Source organism: Mustelus asterias, chromosome 15 (genome assembly GCF_964213995.1).
Source record: "Mustelus asterias chromosome 15, sMusAst1.hap1.1, whole genome shotgun sequence".
Lineage (NCBI taxonomy): Eukaryota > Metazoa > Chordata > Chondrichthyes > Carcharhiniformes > Triakidae > Mustelus > Mustelus asterias.
The window spans coordinates 13,664,597-13,686,489 of record NC_135815.1 but is presented as its reverse complement, the minus strand read 5'-3'; the positions used below and the strand labels follow the sequence as shown (position 1 = coordinate 13,686,489).

Below are 21,893 nucleotides of genomic sequence, written 5' to 3'. Positions count from 1 at the left end.
AAAGATTTTCAATTTCTCATCAGCACCTCATTTTAAAAATAGTAACACAAACTCTTTCTGCTTCAGTTAGGGCATTCTAGACTAACTTTTTTTTAAAAAAAACATTAGGACGACTTGCTAAACTGCAACCAAGACCTACTCATTACTTCGGAGACTCTGAAAAAGGTTTTGGATAACAGCAGGATCATTTATCTGCAGTGCCAATTCAGCATCCTCGGATGGAGCTTGTCTGGCCAGAAATCAGATCACTATGCAGTCTGGGAAAATGCTAGGGATTGTCTCCTACAACTGCTCTATCTCCCTGACCACACTCCACTTCTCAAACTATTGGGGACCCTATGAATCCTGGCCCTTGAGTCAAAGTTTGTGGGTTGAAGTCTGCCCTTTCAGCTGGACATAAAAGATCTCATGGCATTATTCAAACAGCAGAATTCTCCCCGATGTGCTGACCAATAATTATCCCTCAACTTCACTGAAAGAGACTGCCTGGTCATCAACAGATTGCTCTGGATCAGGTTTTGCTGTAGACAAATTTGCTTTTATGTCACCAACATTACAATAATGACTAAACTCCAACTTCATTGCCTGTAAAGTATTGAGATGCAGAGGTTCTTAAATGTGCTATAAAAAAAGTTATTTCTTTCTAAATAAATATATCTAGTAATATGTGGGTTACCAATAATAACCACAAAAATTGCCAGATTGACATGAAAATCTGTTTTGCCAAAAGGAAGGGAAACTTCCACCCCTACCTACCCTACATGGGTCTCCAATCCCACACTATGTGGTTAATTCTTAAGAGTCAGGCAACCACAAGTAAACAATCAATATAGTCTTCCTGAGATCCCACACATCTGAAGAACAAATTTAAAAAATAATCTACTGGTGTTGGAAATGTTGCATGTTCACTAATATACAACAATGCATGAAAACAGATCAGAATCATTTTCAAAATGAATCCAATCACAATTGTGGCTCATGTTCCCCTTCTACAAACAAAGCAGTTTACATGTTTCTATTGGGCCTCATCTTTAAATCAAATCAAATGTCACATGCATTGAGATACAGTGAAAAGTAGTGTTTCTTGTGCACTATACAGACAAAACATATCGTTCTTATAGAACATAGAACATAGAACAGTACAGCACAGAACAGGCCCTTCGGCCCACGATGTTGTGCCGAGCTTTATCTGAAACCAAGATCAAGCTATCCCACTCCCCATCATACTGGTGTGCTCCATGTGCCTATCCAATAACCACTTAAATGTTCCTAAAGTGTCTGACTCCACTATCACTGCAGGCAGTCCATTCCACACCCCAACCACTCTCTGCGTAAAGAACCTACCTCTGATATCCTTCCTATATCTCCCAACACGAACCCTATAGTTATGCCCCCTTGTAATAGCTCCATCCACCCGAGGAAATAGTCTTTGAACGTTCACTCTATCTATCCCCTTCATCATTTTATAAACCTCTATTAAGTCTCCCCTCAGCCTCCTCCGCTCCAGAGAGAACAGCCCTAGCTCCCTCAACCGTTCCTCATAAGACCTACCCTCCAAACCAGGCAGCATCCTGGTAAATCTCCTCTGCACTCTTTCCAGCGCTTCCACATCCTTCTTATAGTGAGGTGACCAGAACTGCACACAATATTCCAAATGTAGTCTCACCAAGGTCCTGTACAGTTGCAGCATAACCCCACGGCTCTTAAACTCCAACCCCGTTAATAAAAGCTAACACACTATAGGCCTTCTTCACAGCTCTATCTACTTGAGTGGCAACCTTCAGAGATCTGTGGATATGGACCCCAAGATCTCTCTGTTCCTCCACAGTCTTCAGAACCCTACCTTTGACCCTGTAATCCACATTTAAGTTAGTCCTACCAAAATGAATCACCTCATATTTATCAGGGTTAAACTCCATTTGATGTTCTTGAGTACATCCGGGAGAAGGAAAGGAGAGGGTGCAGAATATAGTGTTCCAATCACAGCTAGGGTATAGAGAAAGGTTAACTTAATATTAGGTAGGTCCATTCAAAAGTCTGATTGCAGGAGGGAAGAAGCTGTTCTCGAGTCAGTTGGTACGTGATCTCAGATTTTTGTATCTTTTTCCCGATGGAAGAGTATATGTCCGGGGTACGTGGGGTCCTTGATTATGCTGGCTGTTTTTTCGAGGTAGCGAGATACATAGACAGAGTCAAAGGATGGGAGGTTGGGCTATGATGGGCTATGTTCACAACCCTTTGTAGTATCTTGCAGTCTTGGTCAGAGCAGGAGCCATACCAGTTTTCTTAAGACAGTCAGGCAACCAACAAGTAAACCATAAATAGAGTCTTCCTGGGATCCCACACATCTGAAGAACAAATTTAAAAAATAATCTATTGATGTTGGAAGTTTTGCATGTTCACTAATGTGCAACAATGCATTAAAACAGAAAGGATGCTTTCAATGGTGTATCTGTAAAAATTGGAGAGAGTCATAGCAGACATGCCAAATTTTCTGAACCTTCTGAGACAGTAGAGGTGTCGGTGGGCTCTCTTAACTAGTGTCGGTGTGAGGGACCAGGACAGGCTGTTGGTGATTTGGACACAAATGTGAAGCTCGTGACTATTTCCACTTCATTCCCAATGATGTAGACAGGGGCATGTCCTCCACTACATTTCCTGAAGTTGATGACTACCTCCTTCATTTTATTGATATTGAGGGGCAGATTGTTGTCGTCCCACAATTTCGCCAGATTTTCCATCTCTTTCCTGTACTCCATCTTATCATTGTTTGAGGTATGACCCAATAAGGTGGTGCCATCAGCAAACTTGAAAACAGAGTTGCAGTGGAATTTGGCCTCAGAAGTGTAGAAGGAGTATAGCAAGGGGCAGAGGACACAGCTTTGCGGGGCATCGGTAGGGACCTCAGGATAATCGTGGAGGTGATGTTGTTGCCTATCCTTACTGATTGCATTTTGTGGGTTAGGAAGTCTGGGGTCCAGTCAGAGGGAGGAGCTGGATCCTAGGCCACGGATTTGGAAATTAGTTTTGTCAGGATAATGGTTTTGAAGGCTGAGCTGAAGTTAATAAATAGGAGTCTGATATAAATGTCTTTGTTATCCAGGCTTTCCAGGATTGAGTGTAGGGCCAGGGAGATGGCGTCTGCTGTGGACCTTTTGCGGTGATAGGCGAACTGTAGTAGATCCACACAATCTGGGAGACCGGAGTTGATGAGTGCGATGACTAACCTTTCGAAGCACTTCAATAATGATGGATGTCAGAGCCACCGGGCGATAGTCATTAAGGCAAGCTGCCTGGCTTTTCTTTGGTACAGGGATGATGGTCGTCTTCTTGAAGCAGCTGGAGACCTCAGATCAGTATAAGGAGAGTTAAAGATGTCAGCGAATACCCCTGCCAGCTGACCTGCACAGGATCCGGATGCTCGTCCAGGTATACCCCATCTGGACCAGTCACTTTCCATGTATTAACTTTCAAGGCAGCCAATCTGATGAATACGATGGTGACTTCAGATACTGGTTTGGCTTTCAGGGTAGAAGGCGTACTCGCGCTGACCTCTTCCTCAAAATGGCATAGAATGCATTGAGCTCACTGGGGAGGCATGCACTGTTGCCAGCAATTTTACATGCTTTCATCTTATAGCCTGTTGTATCATGCAGGCCTTGCTATAAATCGGTGGGTGTCTGTGTGGCTAGCTTGTTCCACTACTGTCTCTTGGCATCTTTAATGGATCTCTGTTGATCGTATCTGGATTTCCTGTATAGGTCTGGGTTAATTTGGTAGCAAAAGCCACACAAGCTTTCGGAGCTCCAAGCCCCTTCTTCAGGTGAGTGGGAATTCTGTTCACAAACAGGGCATATAAAGACAGAGACTCAATTTACATGAATAATGGTTGGAATGCGAATACTTACAGCTAATCAAGTCTATAAGGTACAAGCAACGTGAGTGGAGAGAGCATCAAGACAGGCTAAAAAGATGTGTATTGTCTCCAGACAAGACAGCCAGTGAAACTCTGCAGGTCCAGGCAGGCTGTGGGGATTACAAATAGTGTGACATGAACCCATTATCCCGGTTGAGGCCGTCCTCATGTGTGCGGAACTTGGCTATCAGTTTCTGCTCAGCGACTCTGAGCCGTTGTGTCGTGAAAGCCGCCTTGGAGAACGCTTACCCGAATATCAGAGGCCGAATGCCCGTGACCGCTGAAGTGTTCCCCAACAGGAAGAGAACAGTCTTGCCTGGTGATTGTCGAGCGGTGTTCATTCATCCGTTGTCGCAGCGTCTTACTTTTAGGGAAAAGCCGAACCAGTATCTGAAGTCACCATCGTAGACATCAGATTGGCTGCCTTGAAAGTTAATACATGGAAAGTGACTGGCCCAGATGGGGTATACCTGGACGAGCATCCGGATCCTGTGCAGGTCAGTGTTGTTAAACTTCTTACTGTGTTTACCCCAGTCCAACGCCGGCATCTCCACATCATTTGGTCTGGGTCACCCGACTTGAACGCCTCAGACCTGGACTTTAATGTTCATCTGTGGTTTCCAGTTGGGAAACAGACAGATGCGCTTTTTTGGCACACAGTCTTCTATGCACTTACTAATGAAGGCTGTTACTGTAGTGGCATCCTCACTCAGGTTTGCCGCTGAGTTCTTAAATATTGACCTGTCCACGGACTCAAAGTAGTCCCATAGGAGATCATCCAATTCGTCAGACCAACATTGCACGACTTTATCGGATTCTTCCACTTCAGTTTTTGCTTGTAAGCCGGGAGCAGGAGCACAGCCTTTGGTCTGATTTGCCAAAGTGTGGACGGGCGAAAGAGCGGTAGGCACGTTGGATGTTTGTGTAACAGTGGCCGAGGATATTTGGATCTCTGATCTAACGGTCCTTGTTCAGTTTCATTCCGAAATTGAGGCAGCATTTATGTCAGTATAAATATGCAGTCCAGATCAGAGCACATTAGTATCTCCAGATTAGACCAATGTGTAAGGGGATATAGGACAGGGCGAGTTGAATCCCCTAAAAGCAAGAAACGCAAATCACTTAGAAGAGCAAGTGACGTAATTGAGCTGAGAAGGTATATACAGCAAACTCAAATTTAGAACAGCTCTATCAGAGGATGTTCTACAAGAGCAAAATATAAAATAACCAACTACTGTGAAAAAACAACAAATGCTCAACTCCTGGGTAGAATCTGATTTAATTGCAAGTCCAGACCTCTGCTATCTGACAAGGTGGTGCTGGCCTTGCTTGTATCCAATATGCTGAAAAAAGCACTGCTGAAAAGAATGGTACAAAATTATTAAAAATACTTTTGTCTGGTGTGAATGTGGTTTCTGCAGCATTTTTGGGTCTGAAAGGAATGGGGAAGATAGACAGCCACATTATCCAGCAGAGGGGAAGCCTCTAATTTCCAAGTAAATTAATTGCTTGTCCTGGAAGAAGGGGGTTGGTGGTTTATAAGCTATATGCAAATAACTCAACTAAATTTTAAATCCTATGCCTCACAGATAATTCAGAATCTATCACTGATGAGGATAAACAGTCCTGTGATTGAGTATCTGTTGTTTTATTGTTCAATCCAGCAAGAAAGAAATCCTATGAACTATGCACCAATGTATCAGTTGCACATCATCCTGATGAAGCTTTCGAGATGTCAACTTTACTATTGACATAACAGACTACCTGTGGTAACTACTTCTCTGCTCAAGTGCACACTTGGTCAGACTGATCTAGACTTTGTTTTACCTGGCCTATAGGGTAGAGGGCTGTGGCTGATCCAAAAGCTGTCAGCTAGTGAATCCATACTGATGTGCTGGTTAGGCTACTGAATAGTCATGCCTTGAAGCAAATTACTTTGAGTATTTTCTGTTGCCTGTCATTGCTTATCCAGGGTAACTCAGGACAGATAACGAGCCCCGCTTTCTTTGAGTACCAAAGAACATCATTGATAAAGCTCCATTAATGTAGTAAACTGTCCTAAAATGCATCACAGAAACATTAACAAAATTTGACTCCAAGTTACACAAGAAGATATTAGAGCAGAGGAGTGTGGTCAAGATAGGTTTTAAAACCTGAGGAGTAGAGTGGGTCAGAGAGGTAATTCCAGAGCTTAGCATCCAGGTCTGACAATGGTGGAACAATTAAAATTTTGGCAGGAATTGTATCAGCGCAGAGGTCTCAGAAGGTTAAAGAGCTGAAGGAGCTTAGAGATGGGCAAGGGAGAGGCTATGGAGGGATTTGAAAACAAGGATGTGAATTTTAAAATTGAGTTGCTGGACTGGAAGCCAATGTCAGTCAGCAAAGAGTGTGGTGATAGGTGAGGTGCGAGTTAGGACACAGACAGAGTTTTGGATGAGCTCAATTTTAAGTAGGGTGTAAATATGCCAGGACAGTCTGTCTATGTCATTCTTAATGCTGTGAATTGATGGTTACCTGTACATCCTCAGCTTTTCCCATTGGGGAGAGGTCAGGTGCATCATGGTCAGTAGAACCCTGCAAGGAATGATTGATTTATTAGGTGTTTGTGGAGTCTCTTATTTAAATCTAATAGTTTTATGCTATTGTGCTTGGCTTGGTAAGTTTGTCAAGAGCTAGAATACCTTAAGAAACACAAATTAAATAAATTTTCGAATCCATCTGCAAAAGCATAGACTATTGCACGTTAAAATGCGTGATCATGGATACATCAACAAATTTTACCCTACATCTTCCTGTAGATCCAGATCCACCAAAATCAATCTCTTCTTCTATAAGTAAACTAGTGCATCTCCTGTGACATTGCTTGTAGGGAGCCAGTTAATACACTTGTGAAGTACAAGCAGCACTATGAAGAGCTGGAGGAGACATTGTTTTATGTTTAGATGATGGAAAATGTATCAAATTCAATTATAGTGAAGGAAGTCACATTGTATGCCTATTGTACAAGAGCTTATGATGTTTCCTAGCTCCAACTCTAAATCATACTCATGTGAAAACTGTAGATCAGTGGCCCAGATCTCATTTAAGGCTATAATTATGTAATTAATTTTATCTCATCTATTTTTGAAACCCTAGGTGTAAAGAAAGATGATAAGATGTTCCAAGTTGCAGGTAAACACAATAAGAGGCTGGATGCAAGTTGCATGTTGGGTTGCTGGAGGGGCTGAGTTAATAGTGCTGCTGGGATATAGGTGTAGGAGTAAGGATGTAGGAACTGTGTTTGGGGAGGAATGGGGGGGGGGGGGGGGGAGCCAGGTTTTTTGTTGGGGGTGGGGGATAACAGTTCTAGAAAAAAAATGTGTGGCTATCATGTTTGGAAAGGGCAGTGTATGGTAGCAGTGAAATCTTAAAAAAGATTTCTCCAGCAGTAACTAAGCATTTCTTCAATCAGACTGCACCTTTATGATGGAAATGGCATTCTTACAGATACAAGTTGAATAAATAGGAAAGAATCTAGCTGATATGACAGAAGTGCAATGGTTGGAACATAAGTTACAATTACCGGATATCAAAAACAGCACACTGTATATCAAATTATATGGAAAAACTTCAATGACCAGCAATGTTGGTCTTAGTACAACTTTAGTTTATGGCTATTCCTTCGGAGAAAAGATGACGGTTATTAAACTATTTAAATAAACTATGGCACCAAATAAAGCTACACCCTCAATGAGTCAAAGCTTACAGGAAGATACTGAATATCCCAAAAATACAAAACCTTCTGGAAGCCACGACTATCCACTCCTGAAGGGAGGAAGCCACGACTATCCACTCCTGAAGGGAGGAAGCCACGACTATCCACTCCTGAAGGGAGAAAGCCACGACTATCCACTCCTGAAGGGAGGAAGCCACGACTATCCACTCCTGAAGGGAGGAAGCCACGACTATCCACTCCTGAAGGGAGGAAGCCACGACTATCCACTCCTGAAGGGAGGAAGCCACGACTATCCACTCCTGAAGGGAGGAAGCCACGACTATCCACTCCTGAAGGGAGGAAGCCACGACTATCCACTCCTGAAGGGAGGAAGCCACGACTATCCACTCCTGAAGGGAGGAAGCCACGACTATCCACTCCTGAAGGGAGGAAGCCACGACTATCTACTCCTGAAGGGAGGAAGCCACGACTATCCACTCCTGAAGGGAGGAAGCCACGACTATCCACTCCTGAAGGGAGGAAGCCACGACTATCCACTCCTGAAGGGAGGAAGCCACGACTATCCACTCCTGAAGGGAGGAAGCCACGACTATCCACTCCTGAAGGGAGGAAGCCACGACTATCCACTCCTGAAGGGAGGAAGCCACGACTATCCACTCCTGAAGGGAGGAAGCCACGACTATCCACTCCTGAAGGGAGGAAGCCACGACTATCCACTCCTGAAGGGAGGAAGCCACGACTATCCACTCCTGAAGGGAGGAAGCCACGACTATCCACTCCGGAAGGGAGGAAGCCACGACTATCCACTCCCGAAGGGAGGAAGCCACGACTATCCACTCCTGAAGGGAGGAAGCCACGACTATCCACTCCTGAAGGGAGGAAGCCACGACTATCCACTCCTGAAGGGAGGATTGAAGTAATTCAACCAATTGTCGAAGGAGGTCATTCTAAGTCAAAAGAGCTAATCATCAGAATGTAGGAAAAGACAGATGAATCCTTCTTTTTCTAAGGGACAATAAATCGAGGCTTATTGTACTGGTGCATGTCCTACAAAGTTGAAAGAAATTGAGGGACGGAGTCCTGTCTTTGTAAATTATAATAACACACAGCATTGAAAAACTTAACTCATGCTTTTCAAATCAAATGGAAGTCAAATACCCCAGATGCAACAGATGATTCTGTTTGAAACCTAACCAAATAATAATCTCAACCACAGTTACAATAGAACTTTGTTCCAAAACCAGGGAGAGTATAACAGACTGTTGCTGAGAGACTGAGCCCCCAAAGGCTGGTATCAAGTCTGCCAAAAGCAGGCAGTTCTGTCCTTTAGTTCAGTAGAATTTTCTTTACTTCTGTCAGAATAGTTTAAGAAACAACCACATGTAAAGGCCACATTTCTAGCTTAAATCAAAATAAATATGGCAAGGAGTTTGGTTCGATTCTTCTGAAATAGAACAGCTGATGATATAGTTTTAATATTTTCTCTAAAGGGCAGTATCTCCAAAAACCTAAAGAGAATCAGAAGCATAGGATGCCATTCAAGGGAAGTGTTTTTATTTTCCTCGTCAAACCCAGAGGAGCCAGCTCAAATCAATACAAAACGTTGCGAGGAGTATAGGGTGCAATCTAATGGACTGGTCCAATTGCTGCAAAAAAAATGCAATTTTTTTTTGTAGTGAGCTTGCTTTTCATCAACCTTTACAACTCCTTGTGAACTCATGTCTCTCTTCCTTAGGCGCACCCCCCCTCCCCTAACAGTTGAAGCCTCCCACAGTCGAATCCCTCCCCCCACCTGCCAAGGCCACCTGTCACCTCCTCCATCCACTTAAGAATTCCTGTTCCCACTGCAGCCCTTACTTTTCACTGAGCCCTCATAAAATCTGACATTAAAATAAGTATAAAGCAGGAAGTATTTTCTATTCATTCAAGGGATATGAGCTTTGCTGGCTAGGCCAGCATTTATTAGCCATCCTTATTTGCCCTCAAGAAATGGTAGTGAGCTGCCTTCTTGAACCGCTGCAGTCCATGTGGTGTAGGTAGACTCAGAGGGAGTTCCAGAATTTTGACCCAGCAACAGTGAAGGAACAATGATACATTTCCAAGTCAGAATGGTAGGCAGCTTAGAGGGGAACTTTCAGCTGGTGGCGTTCCCAGGTATCTTTGGCCCTGGTTCTTCTAGATTATGGCAGTCATAGATTTGGAAAGTGCTCTCAGAGTTTCTGCAGTGCATCTTGTAAGTTGTACACACTACTGCCACTATGCATCAGTGGTGGAGGGAGTGAATGCATGTGGATGGGGTGTCAATCAAGTGGGCTACTTTGCCCAGGATGGTGTCAAGCTTCAAGTGTTTCTGGAAGTGTACTCATCCAGCTAAGGGGAAAGTATTCCGTCACACTCCTAACAGAGTCAGAGGTTTACAGCATGGAAACAGGCCCTTTGACCCAACCCGCCCATGCCGCCCAGTTTTTCTTTAAGCTAGTTCCAATTGTCCATGTTTGGCCCATATCCCTCTATACCAAACTTACCCATATAACTGTCTAAATGCTTTTTAAAAGGCAAAATTATACCCGCTTCTACTACTGCCTCTGGCAGCTTGTTCCGGATACTCACCACCCTCTGAATGAAAAAATTGCCCCTCTGGACCCTTTTCTCTCTTTCCCCTCTCACCTTAAACCTATGCCCTCTAGTTTTAGACTCCCCTACTTTTGGGAAAAGATGTTGACCATCTACCTTATCTATGCCCCTCATTATTTTATAGATCTCTATAAGATCACTCCTAAGCATCCTCCGCTCCAAGAAAAAAAATCCCAGTCTATCCAGCCTCTCCTTATAACTCAAACTATCACGGCCGGGCAGCACCCTAGTAAATCTTTTCTGCACTCTTTCTAGTTTCATAATAACCTATAATAGGGTGACCAGAACTGTATACAGTATTCCAAGTGTGGCCTTACCAATGTCTTGTACAACTTCAACAAGGTGTCCCAATTCCTGCATTCAACGTTCCGATCAATGAAACCAAGCATGCCGAATGCCTCCTTCACCACCCTGTCCACCTGTGACTCCACTTTCAAGGAGCAATGAACCGGTTTCCCTAGATCTTTTTGTTCCATAACTGTCCCCAACACCCTACCATTAACCAAGTCCTGCCCTGGTTCGATCTACCAAAATACATCACCTCGCATTTATTGAAATTAAACTCCATCTGTCATTCATCAGCTCACTGGCCCAAATGATTAAGATCCCGTGCAATCTTAGATAACCTTCTTCACTGTCCACTTTGCCACCAAGTTATCTGCAAACTTGTGCCTTGGAAATTGTGGACAGGCTTTGGGGAACCAGGAAGAGAGTTATTTGCCACAGGATTGTTTGCCAATGGCCTGCTCTTGTAGCCACATTTTTTATAATAGCTAGCCCAGTTAAGTTTCTGGTCAATGGTAACTCTCCGGATGTCGATATTCAACTATGTCAAGGAGCGATGGATAGATTCTCTCTTGTTGGAGATGGCAATTGCCTTGCACTTTTGTGGCGTGAATGTCACTTGCCACTTGTTTGGGAAGCTCTGGAACAGTTTAAGTAGTAAATCTTAAGGCACTTTGTTTTGCAGATTAAAAACACTAAAATGGAATTTCCACTTTGGGTACAATGATCTGGGTTCAAATTACACACAAACTTTACACTAGTTCTGAAACCCTCCTTGCCTTCATTTGCAGATCACTAAACAAACTATGCCATCAACACAATCAAGCAACGTTTTAGAAGATCATTTTTGTTGTTATTATTGATATACTAGAGAGTTACTCTGAAAGAAAAGCAGTGCATCATGCCAAAAACATCAGGGCAATATGCGACAACTTGATTGCAATCTGCAGTGCAGAAATAATTTGAGTTCAGGAAAAACTTGAGACATTTTTACAGCTGAAATTAAAACCATCTATTTATACCGGGAGTACATATGGAAAAAGTTGTTTCTGTGAGGTAGAAATCTAATTTTACTAGCAACTTCGAAGAAACATTAAATATTACAAATAATTTTACAGTTTTACATGCATAAGATTACAAGACCTTTTAAATTACAACTGTAATCATTTGGAGTTCACTTTCAATAACAGTTTCACTGACAACATGACCAAAAATAAATACAAGAACATTTTTGACAACAGAGGATAGGGTGGGGTAGCTAGTCAGAACAATGCCACTTTCACCTCTGGGACCAAGGTCCAATACAGTGCAATTGGGCTTTGGGCATTTGCTCAAATATGAACTGATTTTAAATGTAATTATGATAAAGGGTAATTATCAGGGTAATTAGGGTAATTATGATAAACCCTAGCGACAAATAACTCATCTGAACAAAATTGACCCATCTTCATTAACTTAAGTGCAGTAGCTCATCACTGCCACAGAATGCTGCTAAACCATGATCTGAAGCAAGAAAACTTCAGAACAACCCAGAAGGAAATCTAAAAACAGCTAAAAATCTGAAAACAAAGTGTTAATTCTGGCATTATTTGATTTTTATTTATTAAGGAAGGGCAGTTTTTTTGCAATTTAAAGTCAAGCCAGACTTTTTTTTTCATTTTATGACAGCAAATTTTTCAAAGCATTTCTAAACTGCCAAGTCTGTTTCTACCTCAAGTTCCCAATACCAAATACAACATCAAAAGTTTTGGACTAAGCCCAGGGCAATTTATTTCAACCTGTAGTAATAAAACAAGAAACATTTATTTGTTTCGTTTCTCTGAACCTTTCATACATCTATTTATCCCCTTCAACCTCCATCCCCAATACTTTCCAACCCACTGTTTTATGCTCAAAGAATCCGAAAACAGCAAAACACAACTCTGGTTTGCTTTTCTTTGTACTCGAGTCCTATTGTTGGCTGGAAGTCTGTGCCTCCCACAGTTAAATTCCCAGTCACGTGTGAAAGTTATTTATTTTAGTGTCACAAGTAGGCTTACATTAACACTGCAATGAAGTTACTGTGAAAATTCCCTAGTCACCACACTCTGGCGCCTGTTCGGGTACAGAGGAAGAATTTATCATGGTCAATACACCTAACCAGCACGTCTTTCAGAGCGTGGGAGGAAACCGGAGCACCCAGATGAAACCCACACAGACAGGGGAGAACATGCAGACTCTGCACAGACAGTGACCCAAGCCGGGAATTGAACCTGGGTCCCTGACACTGAGGCAGCAGTACTAACCTCTATGCCACCATGCCGCCCATTCAAACATCAACATATAGAAATGAAAAGGTACAAGAGGAATTTAAGCAATGTAGATACATTCATGTCATGAAGACATGCTAAAGCTCTTTATATCAAATAATTTTTTCGTGAAGGTTACAACTGTTGTAAAATAGGAAATAGGAAACAGCAAGTAGCCATTTTGTACAAAGCAAAGTGGTAATCTGTTTAAATAGTGCTGGTTGAAGGAGCGCGCTGTAGCACTGGAGTGCCAACCTAGATTTTGTGTTGAAGTGGCTGCGGTGGGACATCTCACAACCTTCTCATTTAAGGAAGACGAGGGAATGAGGGCAAACTGCTTTAAAGAGAATGCACTGCAGGGTAGGTCAGAAATTTCAAAAGTTTATTGGGAGAGTCTGATGGCAGGCAAAGAGGCGTCTGATAAGTGGGAGGCTTTCAAAAACATGTTAACCAGGGTTCAGAATAAGCACATTCCTTTTAGAGTGAAGGGTAAGGCTGGAAGTAGTACAGAACTTTGGATGACTTGAGACATTGAAGCCCTGGTCAAAAAGGAGGCAGCATATGACATGCATAGACAGCTGGGATCAAGTGGATCCCTCAAAGAGTATAGAAGTTGTCAGTAGAGTTGAGAGAAAAATCAGGAGGGCAAAAAGGGGACATGAGATTGCTTTGGGAGATAAGGCAAAGGAGAATCCAAAGAGCTTCTACAAATACATAAAGGGCAAAAGAGTAAATAGGGAGCGAGTAGGGCCTCTTATGGCTCAACAAGATCTATATGCGGATCCACAAGAGATGGGCAAGATCCTAAATGAATATTTCTCATTGGTATTTACTGTTGAGAAAGGCATGGATGTTAGGGAACTTGGGGAAATAAATAGTGATGTCTTGATAAGTGTATATATTACAACGGTGGTGGTGCTGGAAGTCTTAAAGCACATCAAGGTAGATAAATCCCCAGGATCTGATAAAATGTATCCCAGGACATTGTGGGAGGCTAGGGAGGAAATTGCAGGTCCCCTAGCAGAGATATTTGAATCAAGAGCCACAGGTGAGGTGCCTGAAGATTGGAGGGCAGCAAATGTTGTGCCTTTGTTTAACAAGGGCTGCAGGGCAAAGCCTGGGAACTACAGACCAATGAGCCTAACGTCAGTAGTGGGTAAGTTGTTAGAAGATATTCTGAGACACAGGATCTACAGGCATTTAGAGTGGGAAGGACTGATTAGGGACAGACTGCACGGCTTTGTGAATGGAAAATCATGTCTCATGAATTTGATTGAGTTTTTTGAAGGGGTAACCAATAAGTTAGGTGAGGACAGTGCAGTCGACGTCATCTACATGGACTTTAGCAAGGCCTTTGACAAGGTACCACATGGTAAGTTGTTGCACAAGATTAAATCTCATGGGATCCAGGGGGAGGTAGCCAATTAGATACGAAATTGTCTTGGCAACAGAAAACAGAGGGTGGTTATAGGGGGTTGTTTTTCAAACTGGAGGCCTGTGACCAGGGGTGTGCCTCAGGGATCAGTGCTGGGTCCACTGTTATTTGTATTAATGATTTGGATGAGAATTTATGATGCATGGTTAGTATGTTTGCAGATGACACCAAGACTGGTGGCATAGTGGACAGTGAAGGTGGTTATCTAGGATTGCAATGGGATCTTGATCAATTGGGCCAGTGGGCAGGTGAATGGCAGATGGAGTTTAATTTCAATAAATATGAGGTGATACAGTTTGGTAGGTCGAAACAGGGCAGGACTTACTCAGTTAATGGTAGGGCAGTGGGGAGAGTTATAGAACAGAGATCTAGGAGCACGGGTTCATAGCTCCTTGAAAGTGAAGTCACAAGTGGACAGGGTGGTGAAGCAGGCATTTGGCACACTTGGTTTCATTGGTCAGAACATTGAATGCAGGAGTTGGGACGTTTTGAAGTTGTACAAGACCACACTTGGAATACTGTGTACAGTTCTGGTCACATTATAGAAAAGATATTATGAAACTAGAGAGAATGCAGAAAAGATTTACTAGGATGCTACAGGGACTTGATGGTTTGAGTTAGAAAGAGAGGCTGGATAGACTGGGATTTTTTTCATTGAAGCTTAGGAGGCTTAGGGATGATCTTATAGAGATCTATAAAATAATGAGGGGTATAGATAAGGTTGATAGTCAACATCTTTTCCCAAAGGTAGGGAGTCTAAAACTAGAGGGCATAGGTTTAAGGTGAGAGGGGAGAGATACAAAAGAGTCCAGAGGGGCAATTTTTTCAGAGGGTGGTGTCTGGAACGAGCTGCCAGAGGTTGTAGTAGAGGCGGGTACAATTTTGTCTTTTAAAAAGCATTTAGACAGTTACATGGGTAAGATGGGTATAGAGGGATATGGGACAAATGCAGGCAATTGGGACTTGCTTAGTGGTAAAAACTAGGCAAGTTGGGCCAAAGGGCCTGTTTCCATGCTGTAAACCTCGATGACTCTGAGACTTGGTGTTAAGAACCACAATGGCACCATAGCAATTTTGTTGGAACATATACTGGAATGTGCAGCCAAAGCAGCTTTGTTGAGGGATTTTGATGATGCACGTTTTGGTGAATATGTCGACTGACCCATCCGAGACGTTGTACAGTTAATTAACATACCTGTAGAGAAAGTTTATTCACTTATGACCTATGTTCAACACTGTACAGCTGTGAACTTTAATAGGCATTTATTAAGATGCTTAATGAATACAGCCTGTAGTATGGATGGCACGGTGGCACAGTGGTTAGCACTACTGCCTCACAGCTCCAGGAACGTGGGTTCAATTCCAGCCTCAGGTCACTGTCTATGTGGATGCTGCACGTTTTCCCCATGTCTCCGTAGGTTTCCTCCGGGTGCTCCGGCTTCCTCCCTCAGTCCAAAGATTTGCGAGTTAGGTGCATTGGCCATGCTAAATTGCCCCTTAGTGTCCCAGAAAGGATTAGTGGGGTAAATATGTGGGGTTACGGGATAGGGCCTGGGTGGGATTGTTGGTCAGACCCGATGGGCCAAATGGCCTCCTGCACTGTAGGGATTTTATGATTCTATAAGCAACATGCAGATTCACTGCTTAGAAATAAAAGTTTTTTAAAAAGTGAATTATACAAATGTGTTGCGGCTCAGGTCAGAAGCTCCAAAGTGTTCTATGGAGCCCGCCTGGATCGTAAGTTTGGCATCTTGAATTTGGCAAGGATAAACATGATATATTTCACTTCAGGTAGGATTCAAATTACCCACTAGGAAGCATTCATCAAACAAAGTTTATGTAAGAATATAGTTAATATGTATAGTTAATTAGCAAGAACTTGTATCAATTACAAACAAGAAACAGAATAACCACTACAGAAAAACCAAACCAAACAGAAAAAACAAAACCTTCCATAGACAAAACTCTTTAGTCTTTGCTGTGTTGAACTTGTTTAATGCTCCCATGAAACTGGAAATTGAACCCTTTGGTTGAAGTCTGCAGTCCTCTGGATTCACTCAGAACAAGTTGAAGACAAAACAACTTCTCAGAATCCCAGGAAGAGACACTCCGGGTCAAGCTACCAACTGCAGAATCTTTACTGCAGGAAGGCAAGAACTTTCTTTCAGATAACCAATAGATTTTTCAAAACAACAGGGAGAGGAGGAAAACACCTTTTAGGTTGCTGTCCCTCCTAAAACTAAGCTGTAGCACAGAACTGAAAACAAAAGAACTTCTGTCACCTGACCTGCCAACCAACATTTTTCCCTCCTAACAATGCAAGGCCATAAAACCAATCAGAGTGTAAACATAAACAACCCACATTTCAACCACTTAAGGAGCAATAAAAGGACTCATCGTAGTCAGCCTGGCAACAATTAGAAAAACAAGCAGAGGCTGTGAGCTGAGAAACACTGAAGCTGTGACAGCTGCAGAGATCATAGAACATAGAACATAGAACATTACAGCGCAGAACAGGCCCTTCGGCCCACGATGTTGCACCGACCAGTTAAAAAAAAAAACTGTGACCCTCCAACCTAAACCAATTTCTTTTCGTCCATGAACCTATCTACGGATCTCTTAAACGCCCCCAAACTAGGCGCATTTACAACTGATGCTGGCAGGGCATTCCAATCCCTCACCACCATCTGGGTAAAGAACCTACCCCTGACATCGGTTCTATAACTACCCCCCCTCAATTTAAAGCTATGCCCCCTCGTGCTGGATTTCTCCATCAGAGGAAAAAGGCTATCACTATCCACCCTATCTAAACCTCTAATCATCTTATATGTTTCAATAAGATCCCCTCTTAGCCGCCTCCTTTCCAGCGAAAACAATCCCAAATCCCTCAGCCTCTCCTCATAGGATCTCCCCTCCATACCAGGCAACATCCTGGTAAACCTCCTCTGCACCCTCTCCAAAGCCTCCACATCCTTCCTGTAATGTGGGGACCAGAACTGCACACAGTACTCCAAGTGCGGCCGCACCAGAGTTGTGTACAGTTGCAACATAACGCTACGACTCCTAAATTCAATCCCCCTACCAATAAACGCCAAGACACCATATGCCTTCTTAACAACCTTATCTACTTGATTCCCAACTTTCAGGGATCTATGCACACATACACCTAGATCCCTCTGCTCCTCCACACTATTCAAAGTCCTCCCGTTAGCCCTATACTCAACACATCTGTTATTCCTACCAAAGTGAATTACCTCACACTTCTCCGCATTAAACTCCATCCGCCACCTCTCGGCCCAACTTTGCAACCTGTCTAAGTCTTCCTGCAAACTACGACACCCTTCCTCACTGTCTACCACACCACCGACTTTGGTGTCATCAGCAAATTTGCTAATCCACCCAACTATACCCTCATCCAGATCATTAATAAATATTACAAACAGCAGTGGCCCCAAAACAGATCCCTGAGGTACACCACTTGTAACCGTACTCCATGATGAATATTTACTATCAACCACCACCCTCTGTTTCCTATCCGCTAGCCAATTCCTGATCCAATTTCCTAGATCACCCCCAATCCCATACATCTGCATTTTCTGCAGAAGCCTACCATGGTGAACCTTATCAAACGCCTTACTAAAATCCATATATACCACGTCCACTGCCTTGCCCCCATCCACCTCCTTGGTCACTTTCTCAAAAAACTCAATAAGGTTAGTAAGGCACGACCTACCTGCCACAAAACCATGCTGACTATCACCTATCAATTCATTACTCTCCAAATAACTATAAATCCTATCCCTTATAATTTTTTCCAACATCTTGCCGACAACAGAAGTGAGACTCACCGGTCTATAATTCCCGGGGAAGTCTCTGTTCCCCTTCTTAAACAATGGGACAACATTCGCTAACCTCCAATCTTCTGGTACTATACCAGAGGCCAACGACGACCTGAAGATCAGAGCCAGAGGCTCTGCAATCACTTCTCTTGCCTCCCAGAGAATCCTTGGATAAATCCCATCCGGACCAGGGGATTTATCTATTTTCAGACCCTCCAGAATATCCTGCACATCCTCCTTATCAACTGTAATACTGTCTATTCTACTCCCCTGCAACCCAGTGTCCTCCTCAGCTATATTCATGTCCCCTTGCGTGAACACCGAAGAGAAATATTGGTTCAATGCTTCACCAATCTCCTCCGGTTCCACACATAACTTCCCTCTGCCATCTATAACTGGCCCTAAACTTGCCCTAACCAACCTTCTGTTCTTGACATACCTATAGAACGCCTTAGGATTCTCTTTAACCCTATCCGCCAAAGTCTTCTCATGTCCCCTTTTAGCCCTTCTAAGCTCGCTCTTCAACTCCCTCTTAGCCAATCTAAAGCTTTCTAGTGCACTACCCGAGTGCTCACGTCTCATCCGAACATAAGCCTCCTTTTTCTTTTTAACCAACAAAGAAACTTTTTTGGTGCACCACGGTTCCCTAGCCCTACCAATTCCTCCTTGCCTGACAGGGACATACCTATCACAGACTCGCAGTAGCTGCTCCTTGAAAAAACTCCACATGTCGGACGTTCCCAGTCCCTGTAATCTCCTAGTCCAACCTATGTTTCCTAATTCTCTCCTAATAGCCTCATAATTACCCTTCCCCCAGCTAAAACCACTGGCCCGAGGTTCATGCCTATCCCTTTCCATCACTAAGGTGAACGTAACCGAATTGTGGTCACTATCACCAAAATGCACACCAACTTCCAAGTCTAGCACCTGGTCTGGCTCATTTCCCAGCACCAGATCCAATATAGCCTCACCTCTAGTTGGCCTGTCTACATACTGAGTCAAAAAACCTTCCTGCACGCTTTGAACAAAAACTGACCCCTCTAACGAGCTAGAGCTATAACAATTCCAGTCAATATTAGTCAAGTTAAAATCCCCCATAACAATTGCCCTATTACTTTCACTCCTAAGCAGGATTGACTCCGCAATCCTTTCCTCAACCTCTCTAGAACTTTTAGGAGGTCTATAAAAGACTCCCAACAGGGTGACCTCTCCTCTCCTATTTCTAATCTCCGCCCATACTACCTCAACAGATAAGTCCTCATCAAACCTCCTCTCTGACACTGTGATACAATCTCTGACCAATAATGCTACCCCTCCCCCTCTTCTACCTCCTTCCCTACTTCGACTAAAACATTTGAACCCCGGGACCTGCAGCATCCATTCCTGCCCCTGCTCTATCCATGTCTCTGAAATAGCCACAACATCGAAGTCCCAGGTACTGATCCACGCTGCAAGTTCACCCACTTTATTGCGAATACTCCTGGCATTGAAGTATACACATTTCAAACCCTGCTCCACCCCACCTCTGCAATGCCGTGCATTGCAGTCCCCATCCATGCATCCCTCACTTTCAGCCCCACTACTCAGGATCCCTCCCCCCCCCCGAATCAGTTTAAACCTCCCTGCATGGCCTTAGCAAATTTACCCCCCAGGATATTGGTCCCCTTCTGATTAAGGTGTAGACCATCCTTCTCATAGAGGTCACACCTTCCCCAGTACGAGCCCCAATTGCTTAAGTACCTGAACCCCTCCCTCCTGCACCATCCCCTCAGCCATGAATTCAAACCTTCCCTCTCCCTATTCCTCTCTAAACTATCCCGTGGTACAGGCAAGAGTCCAGAGATAACCACTCTGTCAGTCTTGGCCTTTAGTTTCCACCCCAACTCCATAAATCCCTGCCTAATATCCCCTTCCCCTATCCTCCCTATGTCGTGTGTCCCCACATGTACAATAACTTGTGGTTTATCTCCCTCCCCCCTAAGAGTCCTGAATACCCTGTCAGACACATCCCGGACCCCAGCCCCTGGTAGGCAACACACCAACCCTGAGTCCCTACCTTTAGTTCCGACCCTCCTATCTGTCCCCTTAATTGTGGAGTCCCCAATCACAAGGCCCAGTCTTTTACAGCCCCTAACCACCTGAGCTTTCTCACTCGGCTCACCCCCAGAGATCTGCTCTCTATGCTCAGTTGATTCCTCCTCAACTGTAGCCTCCAGCACCGAAAACCTATTATGGAGGGGATCCGCCCCAGGGGATTGTCTTCCCGATTGCTTCTTACCCCTCCTCCTGGCATTGACCCAAGCCTCATTTCTAGGAGTTACTATTTCTCTATAACTCCTATCAACTTCCACCTCCGCCTCCCGAATTATGCGGAGTTCCTCTAACTCCCCCTCCAGCTCCTTTACACGCTTCTCCAGAAGCTGCAATCTAATGCACTTCTTACAACCAAAATCTCCTGAAACACTACTGGATTTCCTCACCACATACATCCCACAGGAGATGCAGCATACTGCCTGAACTGCCATCCCTGAAGCCATTACCAGCAAGAAAAAAAACAAAAAACTTCCCACACTTATAATTAGGTTAGAGGAGGATGGAAGGGTGGGATCCTCTACCAGTGTAGAGGATCGGGTATCTCCTCTGCACCAATTTATAGGGCTAGGGGCCCGAGAGAAAAAAAAACTACAGCTACCGGCAGGCTTCGCGATGCGGCCTTCCGGTTTCCGTTAATTACAAAAAACCTCCCGAAAATTAGACAAAAAAAACCCCAGAATTTACTCACAGTCCGCGCTCTCTCTCTCACCGCTCACAGTCTCCACCCCGCAGGTCCGCTCCCAGAGATTAAACCCAAACAACTGTTTTTTAAAAAAACTCAAAGGTACATTATCACAAATGTAAAACCGAGTTAAATTCAGAGATCACCATTCATTTTATCTAGCTTGAAATGAAAATACAACTACCTGTCTGCAAAGTTTGGTATTGCTCTAAGATTTTAGGCCAGGTGGCATGATCAGTAAGCCCTAGGAAATACATTTCAAAACAAACCTGTATTGCAATTAAATTTCAATACTTAAAAATTAAAATTATTTTTTCAATTCAATCCACAAAGTGCTGAGCATATACTTTCAAACTTGCAATCACAAATCATTATTGGCATTTTAAAATATTGCACACCAAGATGATACGAATGATATCACAATCTCTTGCTCTCCAACCCAATTCTATTACTGGCAATCCTTCCCTCATCCATATCCATGCACCTGACATTCTAAACCCAACAGACGAGATTCTGGAATAGGAAAGGCAAATTTATTAGAGCTTTTTAAACATTAATTTATCTCTGAAGCCATCAAGTTTATATCTTCAGCTCCTTCCTTCTCTTCATCTACATGCTGCCCCATGACAAAATCATCCAACATTCTGCAAACTGGAAGTATCGGGTTCTACCTCTCCACCACCTCTCAACCCCACCACTATACACCTCTTATGAAATGCCGAAATCCAATACTGCACGTCACAATTTACAAGCATTAGGAAGTCTGAGTCTTAATTTGTACAGTAAGAAGTCTAACAACACCAGGTTAAAGTCCAACAGGTTTATTTGGTAGCAAAAGCCACTAGCTTTCGGAACAGGCTGTCCCTTCATCAGACTTCTTACTGTGTTTACCCTAGTCCAACGCCGGCATCTCCACATCTTAATTTGTAACCAGACCCACATATTCTCCATTACAGCGGCAACCTACTTCCATCTTCAACCTGCAACTGCACTTGCCTCCATCCC

The 21,893-nt window shown here is 43.5% G+C and overlaps 1 protein-coding gene across 3 annotated transcripts in view; it reads right to left on the bottom strand.

The window, feature by feature from the left end:
• Positions 1 to 21,893, bottom strand: part of akt3a (v-akt murine thymoma viral oncogene homolog 3a) — a 312,730-nt gene that overhangs the window by 151,103 nt on the left and 139,734 nt on the right. Inside the window, exon 2 of one of the 3 annotated variants that reach the window (XM_078229516.1) lies at positions 6,431 to 6,490. The exons of the other annotated variants lie outside the window; for them this stretch is intronic. The gene's annotated coding sequence lies outside the window, so the exon portion shown is untranslated. The remainder of the gene's footprint in view (positions 1 to 6,430; positions 6,491 to 21,893) is intronic. 3 annotated transcript variants of the gene reach the window in all.